The 13,917-nt window shown below is 45.2% G+C and overlaps 1 long non-coding RNA gene across 1 annotated transcript in view; it reads right to left on the reverse strand.

Annotated features, from left to right (window-relative positions):
- The window catches only part of LOC109727859, a 7,780-nt gene continuing 1,262 nt past the window's right edge, over window positions 7,400-13,917 (reverse strand). Inside the window, exons 2-3 of the long non-coding RNA XR_002220861.1 lie at window positions 13,347-13,445; window positions 7,400-7,439 (exon numbers count right to left, since the gene is read on the reverse strand). This is a non-coding gene — a long non-coding RNA (uncharacterized LOC109727859). The remainder of the gene's footprint in view (window positions 7,440-13,346; window positions 13,446-13,917) is intronic.

The following is a 13,917-nucleotide window of genomic DNA, read 5'->3' on the forward strand; positions in this document are numbered from 1 at the left end:
GGGTGCACCACTGGTCTGAGAGTCTGATGTGGGCTTTTAGGTTGCAAGCCCTTGGCCAGAGAGGGACGCGCCCTGGCCAGAGAGGGGCGCGTCTGCGCGACATTATGTGACCTAGAATCGTTTAACGTTCTAAGCTCACAAACTAGACACACACCTCGGAAAGGTGTCAAAAACCTCCCAGCAACTATCACAAGGTGTACTCCGGAGTATAGACACCACGAGGAGAGTACCTGTCACGCCCTGGGACCTAGCGGAAGCCCGCCCGGCGCGTGCCCAGACTCGCCATATGTTTATAACATACAAGGCGTCTAAAACAAAACGATGAATAAAGCAGTAGAACAAAGGATCTAACGATATCAGAGTAAAGCAAATAACTATGTTCTACAATAGAGGGATAAGTATAAAACTGAAATCCACTAATAAAGCCATAAAGTAGTACAAAGGAAATCTCAAATACAAAAGCTAAATATAAAGAGTATATAGGTGGTCTCTCTATACATGATATTCAAAATCTCTCTCTCTCTCTAATACAAAACGAATGAGTAAACCACCTAAGCTCACAAGTAGCTCCCAGCTAACTAGCTACGCGACTCCCTTGTCGCGATCCCGTGCCTCCGTCGGTGCCAAAGGCTCTGAAATAAAACCATAAAATAGGGGGTGTCACGCCCCTATCCCCGCCAATTTGGTCGGGTTCGGGTCATGTCAACAGACGCCGAACGGACAGAGCCTTCCCTGTCCGCCCAAGGCTCTAACAACATGTATAATTAGGCAATCAACAAGAGAATTGCATAGATAATACCAGCCTTGCACGAGGGCAAGCAACAACGAAAGCGAAAGCTTTAAACTAATTAAGCAACATACATGATATTTGATTAGCATTTAAACCAAATTCAAGTAAATCTATTACATTCTTGCATCATATCTTTTTACATTTAGTCATCCACTAAATACATGATTGTTTACAACTTTGCATCTCTAATTCACCAAAATAAAGCTTATACATGTACACCAAAAGGGAAATGACTACAAAATGTAATGCAACTCCGGTGGCCGCTACCTACGGCGCTAAACCCTTGCCTCGGTCCTCCGCCGCCCCGCTCGTGCTAGGACCTGTAGGGTTAGTGGTGTGAGAACTACAACGAACTTCCTAGTGGGCTCGGCATCCGACCTCGCCGACTTACCCACTAGATCTATCCAGGGATAAGTATTTCAAGGAAAGAAAAGTAACCGGTACTAATGCATCTAATACTATGCCTGCAAAGGAATGTCAGTGGATACAGATAATCATCAACATATGGGATGCATGCATGCATGTTCCTTTTTATTACTTTATCTTTCTTACCCAATCTTACCGGTTAACTTTGTTAACCCCAATAGCTCACCATACCATCTCCCGTCTACTGGGGGAGGCTTTAAGCACAACCACTCGAGGGATCGTCGACGGGATTCTTCCCGTTGGTGTCTACACTTCGAAGTACACCACTTGAGGGGGAGCGACCTCCCTCAAGCCCAAGTTCATGTGAGCCTCGATCCAATCCTCAAACTGAGGATACATAGTCACTAGTCATGATGCCACTCTCATGGTGGGTTTTCTACCTATTTATTCATGCCACCTTCTAGTCATTTCTATCAATGCCAATCTTGTCTCTATAGTCAATGTCACCTTTGTTTACTATAGTCAAGTCCGAGTCCCACATTCACACATTTCTCGGGTTCAATCATACATGTCCATGTCGGTTCTTGTTCAATCACTATGTTCGTCTACGTTAGAAGCATAATATTGTAATTCTAACCTCTAGCCACATGTAAGATTACCCTACTATGCATGAATGGCTATATAATAACATGCTCAACGAAAGTGAAACAGATATAGAAGGGAATCCAACGATTCCGGCGTGTACCCCCCACCTCTAATAATCGTGTGGGTGTAGTATATGACGTCTCCCGGATTTTACGAAGCCGCCTCCGCGCCCTTAGCCCAAGCCCCTCCAAGTCCTTCTTGTGGGAGAGCTTGTAGAACCCACCAAAGCACCAAATCCACATTCTCCTCCAAGTTCTTCTTCTTCTTTTCCAAGCCCTAGAGGAGTTCTAGAGAGAGAAAGAGAGGAAATGGGTGAGAAGGGTGAAAAATGGCTGTGGGAGAGAGATGGGTGACCATATAAAGTGTTGTAACAATTGCACTTAAGCCCCTCTACTTGTTTCCCATTGATCTGCCCAAACTGGGTATTTTTCGCCTTTGGGGACCGGTCTCCCCGACCAGGGACCGGTTCCCGAACGTGGGTATTCCAGGACTTAGCCAAATTTTCGAGTTTTTTTGCTGTTGCGCAGCGAGGGACTGGTTCGCCCGTCAGGGACCAGTCTCCCGAGGACCGGTCTCACCACCAGGGACTGGTTGCCTCAGGACTTCCTGGCAGGCTACCCGTACGGGGACCGGTCTCTCCTTCAGGGACCGGTCCCCGAGAGCTCAAAATCTGGGACTTAGCCAGATTTTCGGATTTGCTCTCTCGGGTCCCTTTAGCTTCATTTATGGACTCTAATACACTTAGGGTCCACTTTAACTCGTTCCACTCCAGGTTTCGCTCGTCTTGACGGAACTCGGCACGTCCTACAAGGGACGTGGTATGTTACGGGGGCGTGAGAACTATTGAATAATAGTTTCCAGTGGGCAATTACTGGCTTCAGTGAAATGCTCTAAAAAGGGGTCAGTAAACAGATATAAACAAAAATGATAAGTACGACAAGTAAATAAGTATGAATATTTGCTACCACATGATATCTCTACTTAGCATGATTTAGCATAAGTAAGAAAAGCTATTCTCATAAGAAGGTACCTAAGCATCGCTAGTATGATGTCCATAAGTCAAATAGTAAAAAATGTCATTGTTTACTATTCTAAGCAATATCCACATGGCATGATGAATGCTCAAAATCAAATCTGAAGAAACTCGCCAGAAGGCTGTCTGGCCCTGAGACCCACCCGTAGGCTGTCTGGCCGGTGCCGAGCCTAATGGCCCCGTGGTAGTCAACATCCCCACTCTAGGAATGAGCCTTTCCCACGGCAATCCACTTCGGCGCCCAATCCCGCACGACGAATATGTATCGCGATGGCCATCTCTGGAGTGCCGGCTTGTAGAGAGCAACCCTCACAAGCATGTGCGAATGAGCACAATGGCAAGTAACAAAAGATCCGTCTCAAGTACCAAGTCCTCATGTCTAACAACATGGAATATGTCACAACTCTCTCATAGGCCTATCTCTATGTCATCATAGTTTGCTAATCCAAGTGCCCCTTTATGACACTTTCATTTACTAAGTCCAAGCTTAAACCAAATGTTTATAAATGCATAATTGAGTCACTTTAAACATATGAAGCATGTTTTCAATGACTAGTGCGAACACTACCCAAATGCATGTAACAATACCCAGAATGCTCTACTGTATAGAGTAAAAATTATCTTACACATAACAAATGCATCTTAGGAGTTCTAAAATTCATATAAATTACATTTAGCATAGATTTGTATTTAAAATGACGTTACGACGAGTATAGAAAGCACGGGGGCCATTTCGCCCCGTTTTCATGAAGCCAAACCCACCACAACACTTGTGCTCCTTCGTTTGCTCCAACGAAGGTGTTCACTAGTCTCCTAGCACCCTAAAGATGTAGGAACAAGGGTCAAACGAACCTTACAATCAACCCTAAGCTCAATCAAAAGCAACATAGGCTAAGGTGAGGAAAAACTCACCTAGGTAGAGGAATCCTCTCACAAGGCTCAAATGGAAGCTAGATCCCCTCCAAGGCAACCTAAACCAAGGTCCCAAACCCATCAATTAGGTTCCAAAGCCCTCAAATCGAAAAGCCCCAAAAATAAACCCTAAATCTCAATTCTAGGGTTCCATCTAGCCAAATCTAGGAGAACATGTATCAAAAGAAGAATACATGCTACCAACCTCAAGGGGAGTCCCAAACCAAGCTCAAAATGCTAAAAGGTAGAAGATTGATCCTCCTCGAAGCTTCTACCACGAGCTCCAAGCCACCAAGGTGAGCAATAAGGTTGAGGAAGATGCTCCAAGGCCTCCAAGTTAGCTCTCCTTCAACTCCTCATTTTTCTTCTCCTTCTTCTTCTCTCTCTAGAGAGTGTTGAGAGAATGTGAGGAAGAGAAATGAGGGTGAGAGGGAGAGGAAATGGCCTTAAGGTCCCTAGAAGTAACAAAATCCACTTAAGTCCCTCAAAAACCCAACCTATGCACTGCCTGGGTCTGGGCAGTTTTCGGACTAAGGGACCGGTTTCCCCGACCTGGGACCGGTCTCTCAGCCTGCCCCGAAAATCCAACTTTCGGGAACCGGTCTCTCCCCGCATGGGACCGGTCTCTCCTCGTGTAATCGCGCTCGGGGATTGGTCTCACCCGCCAGGGACCGGTTGCCTCAAGTCCTGCCGCAGCACTGTTCTGAGGGGGCCGGTCTCTCCTAACAGGGACCGGTCCCCGAGAGTGAAAACTCTCAGGACTTGCCAAAACTCTTAGAGACCGAACTTTTAGGTCGGAATACCATCTACGGCCTTCCACTAAGTGTGGAAAAGTTTGGAATACATATCAAACACTCGAACCTCGCAATTTGTAAAGGTCCAGTGTGCTACAGTACCCCGGCGAAGATCCCTCCGGTGGTAGTGCCAAGTGCCTCTCCCGGTAGACGGGATATGTGGATTGTAAGGTTTGGGGTTAACAAGGGTTAACCGAGATAATTGGGTAAAGGTCAAAGGGAATGTGTGAAAGCATGCATTATGAGCTATGAAATCGGTATCCCGGTCAAATGGATTTAAGGCCGAGGTGCATGTGAGACGTCCTTCACCTTCAGCCTGACAGAGTGCGGATTATCCGCAGTTGATTGACTCAAGACCGAGTCAAGTGGCATAGTTGGCTAAGGTAAGGTAACCTCAAGAAAGAATAGCTAATGTTAAAGTATAGCAATAATAAAAGATGTCAAAGAGTAAAGAATTGCCAGTAGTAAAGAATGACTGACGATAAAGAATGGCTAATAGCATAAAGAAGGGCAATGATAGAGAGTAAGTCATTTAATCTACTTGCATAGTTGCATAGATTTCATATCACATATCGTGAGGCATAACATGTAGTTCAATATCGAATATATGTTTAAATATATGTTATATGTTATTGGACTAACCTGTTGCAGTGCCTCATTAGACCTATTGGTCGAGCTTTTCCCTTGGGTGGCCGTACCCACTGGGAACCATAGAGTCGATTCTCACCCCACGCTGCTTTGGGGTGTTACAGGTTCGCACATGAGCGGCGCGGCGGCGCAAGGTGAGGGCGAGCATCATAGTTAGCGCCCTACCACTGAGACCAGAGATAGCAGTACCCTGAGTCGGCTTTACTTAGGGATGTAAAGAATGAAAAGAATCAGGTTGTAATAATCATGTTAAATCGGATTGTAATTTGGAAATTGAATGTAAAAAGAAAATACGATGTAAAAATGTATGAATGTGAATGCAAGTAATAACATAGGATGTGTTATGTTGTTTGATACCTTCCATTATGCAATCTTGATTGAAATGTGTTTCTGATTGGAACTTCGTACATTGTATTGATTGCTATGCCTTGAACGTACAGGGAAGACTCTGTCCGCGATACAGGAAAAACTCTGTCTGTTCGGCGGTCTGTCGACGTGCCCGAATCCGACCAAATAGGTGGGCTCGGGGTGTGACACCCTCGCTCAAGGTGAGCTGATTAATGTGGATTGGCTAGTCGGAGTGTGTCATTTTGACCTACAAAGATATACTCCAGACTTGTGGTGTTGTCCCGTGACTTTTCTACGTGAATTTTCAACGTAGATGGATCGGTTACTCCTACGCGGACCAAGGTTGGGTAGATATAGAGTTTCTGAGTGGTAAGTTATTTTCTCAAATTTGACAATTATGGGATCAGATAACCCTAGTCGCGGAACTGTTTTGTTCGCAGGTTATTGGATGGTGTTGATCCCGGTGGGTTTTGATCCATAAATATTAGCTTGTATATTTCCCTCGTCTCGTCCGAGTGGAACCGGAATTCTATTCTCCCCTTTCTTCGGAGGTTGATCTATGCAGATTCAAGAAAATGTGACTGACCAGTACTCAAAGGTGATACCGCAGTGGTGGAGTGATATCCGAATTTGATTACGGTGGGTACGTGGTCAAGTTTCGGGGACGAACCTTTAAGGGAGGAATAATAAAAGGACTAAGAATTTGGCAGTGTAGTTAAACTTTCTGTTGATGATATTTTTGTGTATAATTTAATTACATAAGCATTTGTCAAGTTTCAGGAGAAAACGAGTTAGGATGGAGAAGTTACGCGACCTGTACTAATCATTTAAAGTGAATAGTAATTTCGATTTTCCGGAGAGGCTAATCAGTGGAGATGGCTTCTGGTGCGTATTGGACTCCGTTCATAGTGATCCAATAGCTCGTTTTCGATGGTGCGACTATCCTAGACCCAATGACACTGACAGATTTGGGTTTTGATGCATGATTTTCGAGAAAAATGAGTTTTTGGAAGATTGGTGAGGGGAGGGATTTTGTCACAAATCGGCAACCAAATCTAATGAAAAAAATTGTAGATTCGATGCCCCAGTCGTGTTGAACGCGCTAGTACGATCCGATCGAAAATCCGACGGACGAATCTCCGGGAATTGCATAAAGTTCGTTGAGAGGTCGAAAATGGCAAAACGAAAAATTTGCGAAAAAACCATACATTTTATATACCGTTTTGCGTGATTTCGAACGTCGAGGTGTGTAAGCGCAAAATGTTGGTGCTGTGAGGGACTTGGATGAAAATAATTAATTTTGGGGGACCTTTCTGTAAAATGCACACTTTTATATAAGGTGCAACTACGGTTTCATGCACGAAACCCTAGCCCTTGGACTCCCCTTAGCTCAGCTACGCCCTAGCCGTCACAAGCACCTCCCTCCCCTAACCACGCGCGCACCCCGGCCGCCAAAAAATCGGCATTGCTTTCCTCTCCTATATTCTCTCCACCTCCTTGGCCGTCAATGTCACGCCCCGGGACCCAGCGGAAGCCCGCCCAGCACGTGCCCAGACCCGCCATACGTCTAAAACATATAAGGCGTCTAAAAACAACAGTAATAAAAGCAATAATAAGAGGCATCTAGGAGTATCAGAGCATAATAAATGTCTAAATGCTACAACCAGGGATAAGGATAAAGCTGTAAATCCACTAAATAAAACATAAAGTAAATACAATAGAAAATCCCAAATACAAGTGCTAAAAGTAGGTACATAGGTGGTCTCTACACATGGATACAAAATCTCTCACTCTCCCAACTACAAAAAGAAAGAGCAAACCACCTAGGCAAAGAACCGCTCCTCGCTAGCTAGCTAAGCGATCCCCTTGCCGCGATCCCGTGCCTCCGCCGGTGCCGAAGGCTCTGAAAAGTAAACCATAAAACAGGGGCGTGAGAACTATTAAAAATAGTTCCCAGTGGGCAATTACTGACTTCAGTGAATGCACCACAAGGCCCAAAGCTACAAAAAGAGGTCAGTGACTAACAATGTAGTAAAGCGAAAGGTAAGTAAAATGTAACTTACTATAACATAAAGTCTCTACTTAGCATGATTTGCATAAGTAATAAAGCAACGATATCATGAATGTACATGGATGTGTATGACATGCATAAGCATAGAAATGCAACCAATCCGATGTCCTCAATGCAAAAATAGTAAAGATGCCATTGTTTACTATTCTAGTCCAAGTCCGCTTTAATAGTTTTAAAGTCCACATAGCATGTTCTGTCACTAAGTCCCAATCCTATAAGACCCACCCGAAGGCTGTCTGGCCTGCGCCGTGCCTAATGGCTCCGTGGTAGTCAACATCCCCACTCTAGGGATGAGCCTCCCCCACGGCGATCCACTTCGGCGCCCAATCCCGCACGGGCGAGCAAATGTCGCGATGGCTATCTCCGGAGTGCCGGCTTGTAGGGAGCGACCCTCACAAGCATGTGCGAATGAGCACAATGGCATGCAAGCGAATAAGTCCGTCTCAGGTCCCAATGGTTCATCACTGTTTCATCGGATCTAAAACCCGGAATACAGCACATGTCCCCAAAGGCCTGCTACTATATCGTCATGTCTCTAACATGGGAAGTAGCTAATGTCATCGTGGCCAAGTCACTATTTCATCATATCTAAAATATGGAATATAGTCGATGTCAAAATGGCCTATCATCAAGTCTCTATATTGCAGTTTAACAATTTTCTAGTCCAAGTGCCTCTTCATGACACTATGGCTCATTATGTCCCAACATGGATACTAAGTTAAAGAACTTGTAATTCTAGTCATATTCGAAGCAAGAACATGATTTCATATCATCTCACAGGATGTTCGCCGCATGCATATTAACAAAGCATATATGCCTCTCTACTATATGGAGTAAATTTTCTGATGCATAACATATGAGTCTTAAGCATTCAACAATTCTTATAAATGCTATTAAACATGAATATGCATGAATTTATAGTAAATGAAAGCATTTAACCACATAGGAGGAATTTCCTCTCATTTCAAGAAGCCAAACCCACCGATTCCTCGAACTCCTTGTTTCGCCGAACGAAGGTGTCCACTAGCCTCCTAGTACCCTAAGGATGTAGGAACAAGTGTCAAACAAGGCTCACGAACAAAGCTAAGCTCAAACATTAAGCTTCTCTAGCTAGGTTGGAGAAAACTCACCGAACGCTAAGGAATCCCCCACGAACTCCAAAAGGGAGTTAGATTCCTTCAGATCCAACCTAAATCAAAGTCCTAAACCAATCAATTTGGTTCTAGAAGCTACAAATCAAAAATCCCCATTTTTAACCCTAATATGCCAAATCTAGGGTTTGATCTAGTAGAAGCTACCAAAACTTAGTCCAAAGAAAAGATTAGGCTTACTAACCTCACAAAAAGCTCAAAACCAAGCTCCAAGTTCCCTAGGGTTGAAGGTTGATCTCCAAAGAAGCTCCAACTAAGATCTCAAGCTTCTCCAATGGTGGAAAACCCACAAAAGCAAGAAAGAGAGGAGAAAAGAGATCAAAACCCACAAAGAAAACCATCAAAAATGGAGAAGAATCCAAAGGGGAGGAGTTCTCACCTGTTCTCCACTAGTCTAGGGCTCAAAAGAGCTCACAAAGGGGCTGGGGTGTGCTTAAATAGAGGTTGCAACAATTACAAAAACACCCCCCACGAAACAGCCCAGAATCTGCATTGTGTACCGGTACACGGGAAAGTGTACCGGTACACCTCCTGCGAAACTGCCCAACCCGAGCCTCGGGTTGGCAGAAAATCTATTGTGTACCGGTACAACCATCAAGGGCGTACCAGTACAAATTCTGTACCGGTACAACCATCAAGATTGTACCGGTACACAGCCTGGCTGAGGCTAATCTGAGAGTACTCCAACAATCCAACCTTTTGGGATTTTGGTACAGGTTTAAACCCTCAATTCTCGGGATGCGAGCCATAGGTCGGAACACTGTTTACGACCCTTCAGAAAGTCTGAAATAGCTCGGCACACAGATCAAACACTCGAACCTCGCGATTTGCAGAGGTCCAGTGTGCCACATTCAACCACAGGGAATTACCTACATGCCTTGGTACCCTCTCCCTGGGCTGAGACTCGTTCCCCGGCGCCGGCCCCCACCGTCCGTGCGCGCCGTCGGCCCCGCCTGGACCACCCATAGCCACCGGCGGCATCTCGGGCCGAGCTGGAGCCAGCTCGCGGCCGAGAGTTGCTGCCGCTTTAGGGTTGGCCGCGGCGCCCTCCTGGGCCTTCGGCGACACCCCCTCGCCGCCGGCGCCGCAGTCCCTGCGGGCCCCCGGCAGCCGCCTTGGTTCCCTGCAGCCGCCCAAACCCAGCTCGGGCCGAGCCGGGGTTGTCTTGACTTCCACGTGCCGCCACCGCCCTTGGTTGGCCGTGCCGCCATCCCTTGGCCTCCGGCAATCGATCGCGTTTGCCCAGGCGCTCCCCTGGCCGCTGCCCGGCCGCCATTGCCCCGTGAGCAGCACCCGAGCGGCACGGGCTCGTGCCGCTCCGCCGCGCCACCGGCCACCTCCCGCCGTAGGCTAGCGCCTGCCCGGGCCCCCTCCGACCGACCGCGACCTTTCCTTGCAGGCGCGCCCGCCGTCAGGCCGCCGACGGCCATCCTGTTCTCCACCTAGCTCCGGTAAGTCCGGTTTATGAATTCTGCGCACTATTTCGGGTTCGGATCACTGTTTCAGCGATCTGAGAACACCCGACACCCCCGGAAGTGAGCACGATGATCCCTGTTCTGTGTCGAACATTGTGCTCATCTCCTTTGGGGTCAACGAAGCCCCGGTTTGCGTGCTTAGCGTTGTTTGGGCACTGTGCGCGCTATTTCGCTGAACTTCGCGTCATTCCCGTGCTCGCTACAGTGGCCGGCTGTGCTCCGAAGCGTGAGAATGGCTTCTGGTGTGTCGAGACATGTCAGCAGGTGTCTCGGCTAGGCTCGAAAGTCGGTTTGCGCTGTCGGGCTGTAAAACCTCGAAAATCACATAAAATAATATAATTTTGTGAAGTTGCAGGGGCTTTTATGCAATTTTACATTTCGTGGTTACTGTGGGCAGTGTGTGTGGGCATCAAGTGACCTTTGGACTAGTTGTCCAAGGCCCCAGGCCTTTTTGAAAATCGGATGTTTATTTCTAGTGTGTTTTTCGGCGAAATCCGCCGACGGAACGCGATTTCAGTTCGGAATTCTTCCGATAGTGCCTCACGGTAAATTGTGTAGTTGCTGAGCCTTGTTGGCTGGTCACCCGCGTCATTTGAAAGATTCGAAAACGACGTGTGAGCGACGGTGGGTTCCGGTGTCGAAATTTACACTTCCAGGAACCTGGATCGGAACAATTATCCGACGATAATCGTTTCGATGTGAGGATATGTGTTTGCTGCCAATCACTCAAATTATTGTATTTAGTGGCAACGGGTGACTTGTGGCGCAAGTCGGTGAGTTCCAGGATAGTTCGTGGGTCCCGGCGAAGTCCCGGTGCAATTTTTGGGACTTCCGGCGTGTTACGGTAATCAGTTTTGGGAAACCGATTCCCGTGGGTTTACAGGTTGGGATTTTGAGTTAGTGGTTTGTATTCGTGGTTTGGATTCTAACCCGGTGGACCCTTCGTAGGTTCGGTTGATATTCTTCCGCAGTCGGGAGACCCGTGCTATGTACGTACAGGTGGGTACTTCGACTCGAAGTCGGTACAGTGGTGTACGCTCGGTGACATCTTCTTACCCTTTTTCCTATTATTATCCTGCATATACGTTATGTTGAGCCTAGCACCTTTGTTATTCCTTTTACGCTCTACTTGGTTGTTTTCATGTCTAGCATCATGAGTAAAAGTAGAGCAGATTTATGACTACATGTGAGATTTGTGACCTAGTCGGTCAGTTCTTGTATCTCGTACTATGACCTTTTCGGTCAGTTCATTACATCTGGTACTGTGACCTACTTGGTCGGTTGGACTACTTGATGACCTATACGGTCGACAGACCCTGAGGGGTTGGATTATCGGCTAGTTGCCGACGGTTGACTTTTGAGCATATCAGCATCGATCGCCACATACTCGTTTGCATTTCACGTACACCAGCGGTTTGGCCACCACAAAAGGGTGTTCTTTTCTGGAAAAGTGGTTGGATGTGCCAGCCCGTGAGCACAGCGGTCAGAACTGGGTTATATACAAGTAGAGTGGCAGTGGCATAGGCTTGAGGTTTGCGGACCGTCATGCCAGGTTTCTGATTGGGTATTTTTAGGACTAATCGTCTGGTTGATGCATACTTGTACTTTGTTCTGTATTACAGTAGCGGATAGTTATATTCCTATATACTGTTGTTTATTCATGCATCATTGCTACTGTAGTCATGATATCCATGAATGCATTCTGTTCAATTTTACAGTAGCGGTAGTTACATGTTCTATCACTGTTTCCCTTTCCTTGAGTCATTATAACTACTGTATTTGTGATATCTATCTATGACTTTGATGATCTCTTTCTGCCAGTGAGTACTCCTCGCCTTCGTCGGCTTGCGGTACCTACTGGGAGGGGAGACATGTGTACATGTTCTCACCCCCCACCCCCTTTCAGGTGATGTCGCGGGTCCAAGCGGGGACGGTTCGTGTGGCGCGCGTCTAGTGATCGATAGAGCTACCGACTAGTTATTTTGGTTTAATTTCTTAACTTGACTTCCTAAATTATTCATTTAATAGTTATAGTTCAGTGGTTTGCTTAAATTGGATAAATATGATTTTGTGAATTAATTAATAAAGAATTTATGGTTTTTCCTATGCGATGGTATATGGTTTTCTACCCGCCGTGGTAGCGTGTTTTTTAAAAAAAGAGGTTTCCGTGTGGGAAACAGTTTTGAAAGATTTTTCGTGGTTTTACATGACTCTTAGTGTTTCAAAACGAGTTTCCGGATAGGAAATATTTTAAACTAATAGATGTGGGTTTATATATATCTGTGATGAATCGAATGTGAATGTGAATGTGAATGGTGAACGGTGAACGGTGAATATATGTGGATATTCATATGTTTGTGGTTGTATCCTGTACTTGTGCGACGCCGTACAAATACAGGGGGGACTCTGTCCGTATGAACAATAAATTTCCTATATTTGTGGTGGATTTGACATACTCTGGGGTCAAGATTTTTTTTTTTTTTAATTGAGAACTTTCGCATTGACTTTTAAATCAAAAGGGACCCCGGGGCGTGACACGCAACCATTTTGCTGTTCCGTTGCAGCAGAATGCATCTCAACAGTCAACATTTGATCACTGGGATGTGTATTGTCGTAGATGAGCAACATGCGTGCAGGAAAAATTCTACGCATGTGTTCATAATAATCTGCAAATCCGTCCGAAGTGTTACTTCTATAAATTGTTGTTGTTCTTGACAAATCTAAAATATTCTGAAATTGAAATAAGTAAAATATTCTACATTATAAAATTTGATTTATAATAATAAAGAGCTTATAAGAAGCACGACATTCCGCGAATTTCAGCTCTCTCGTCCGGTATCGGATCGGCTTCCAAAGCATGTGGCTGCGGCCGACAGCGAGTTGTCTTCGAAACGAGGCGCTGCGCACAGGATTTGGCCTTCGGATTAACGAAATATAAGCGCAAAAGCTAGCATCTACAGAATTCGTCGAAACTTTCGGTCGAATTCGGAGGGCTTAGAATGGTTTTATCATGATTTCGGAGGAACGGGAAGGCGACATGTTGCGGCGCTACATATTTAAGGAAATTTTTGAATATCAACAAATAGGCATATTAAATGCGAAAAACAGCTAACCGGCAAAAAGTTATGGCCTTCAGAAGTCGTGCCCTTGTATTTTAACCATATCTTCACCGTTCAGAGTCCAAACGAAGCTGGAAAATAGTCGTTGCATTCCTTTTCGAAAAATACACACAATGACATATAATGTGATAAAATCTGATCGTTGATTAGAAAGTTACACTCGCGAGAAAATATTGTCGAAAAATATTGGGGGACCACTGGTGTAATTAGTCCTGCTATCATAGCGAGCAATACTACTCATACATTCCAAAAAGAATGTACATTATTCATCCCGTCCATCTAAAAGATGAGATTGTGTTACTTATCACATCATACAATAGGTAAAACAAATTTATCCATTGAAGTGATGGGTGTATATCACCCAAAAATAGGGAGTATTGGTAGTAGGAAGTCTACTATATAGCTGTCACATTACATGCATCATCTATATTCAATGTACCATATCTCTTTTCTTTTAAAAAAAAAATACAATAGAATTTTTTTTAAAAAAAATTACAAATGGATGGATGATTTTCAGAAAAGTAATGCTAAATTATAGACTTTTTTTTTTTTTTTTTTTTTTTTT

This window comes from Ananas comosus, linkage group 23 (assembly GCF_001540865.1).
Source record: "Ananas comosus cultivar F153 linkage group 23, ASM154086v1, whole genome shotgun sequence".
Classification (NCBI taxonomy): Eukaryota; Viridiplantae; Streptophyta; class Magnoliopsida; order Poales; family Bromeliaceae; genus Ananas; species Ananas comosus.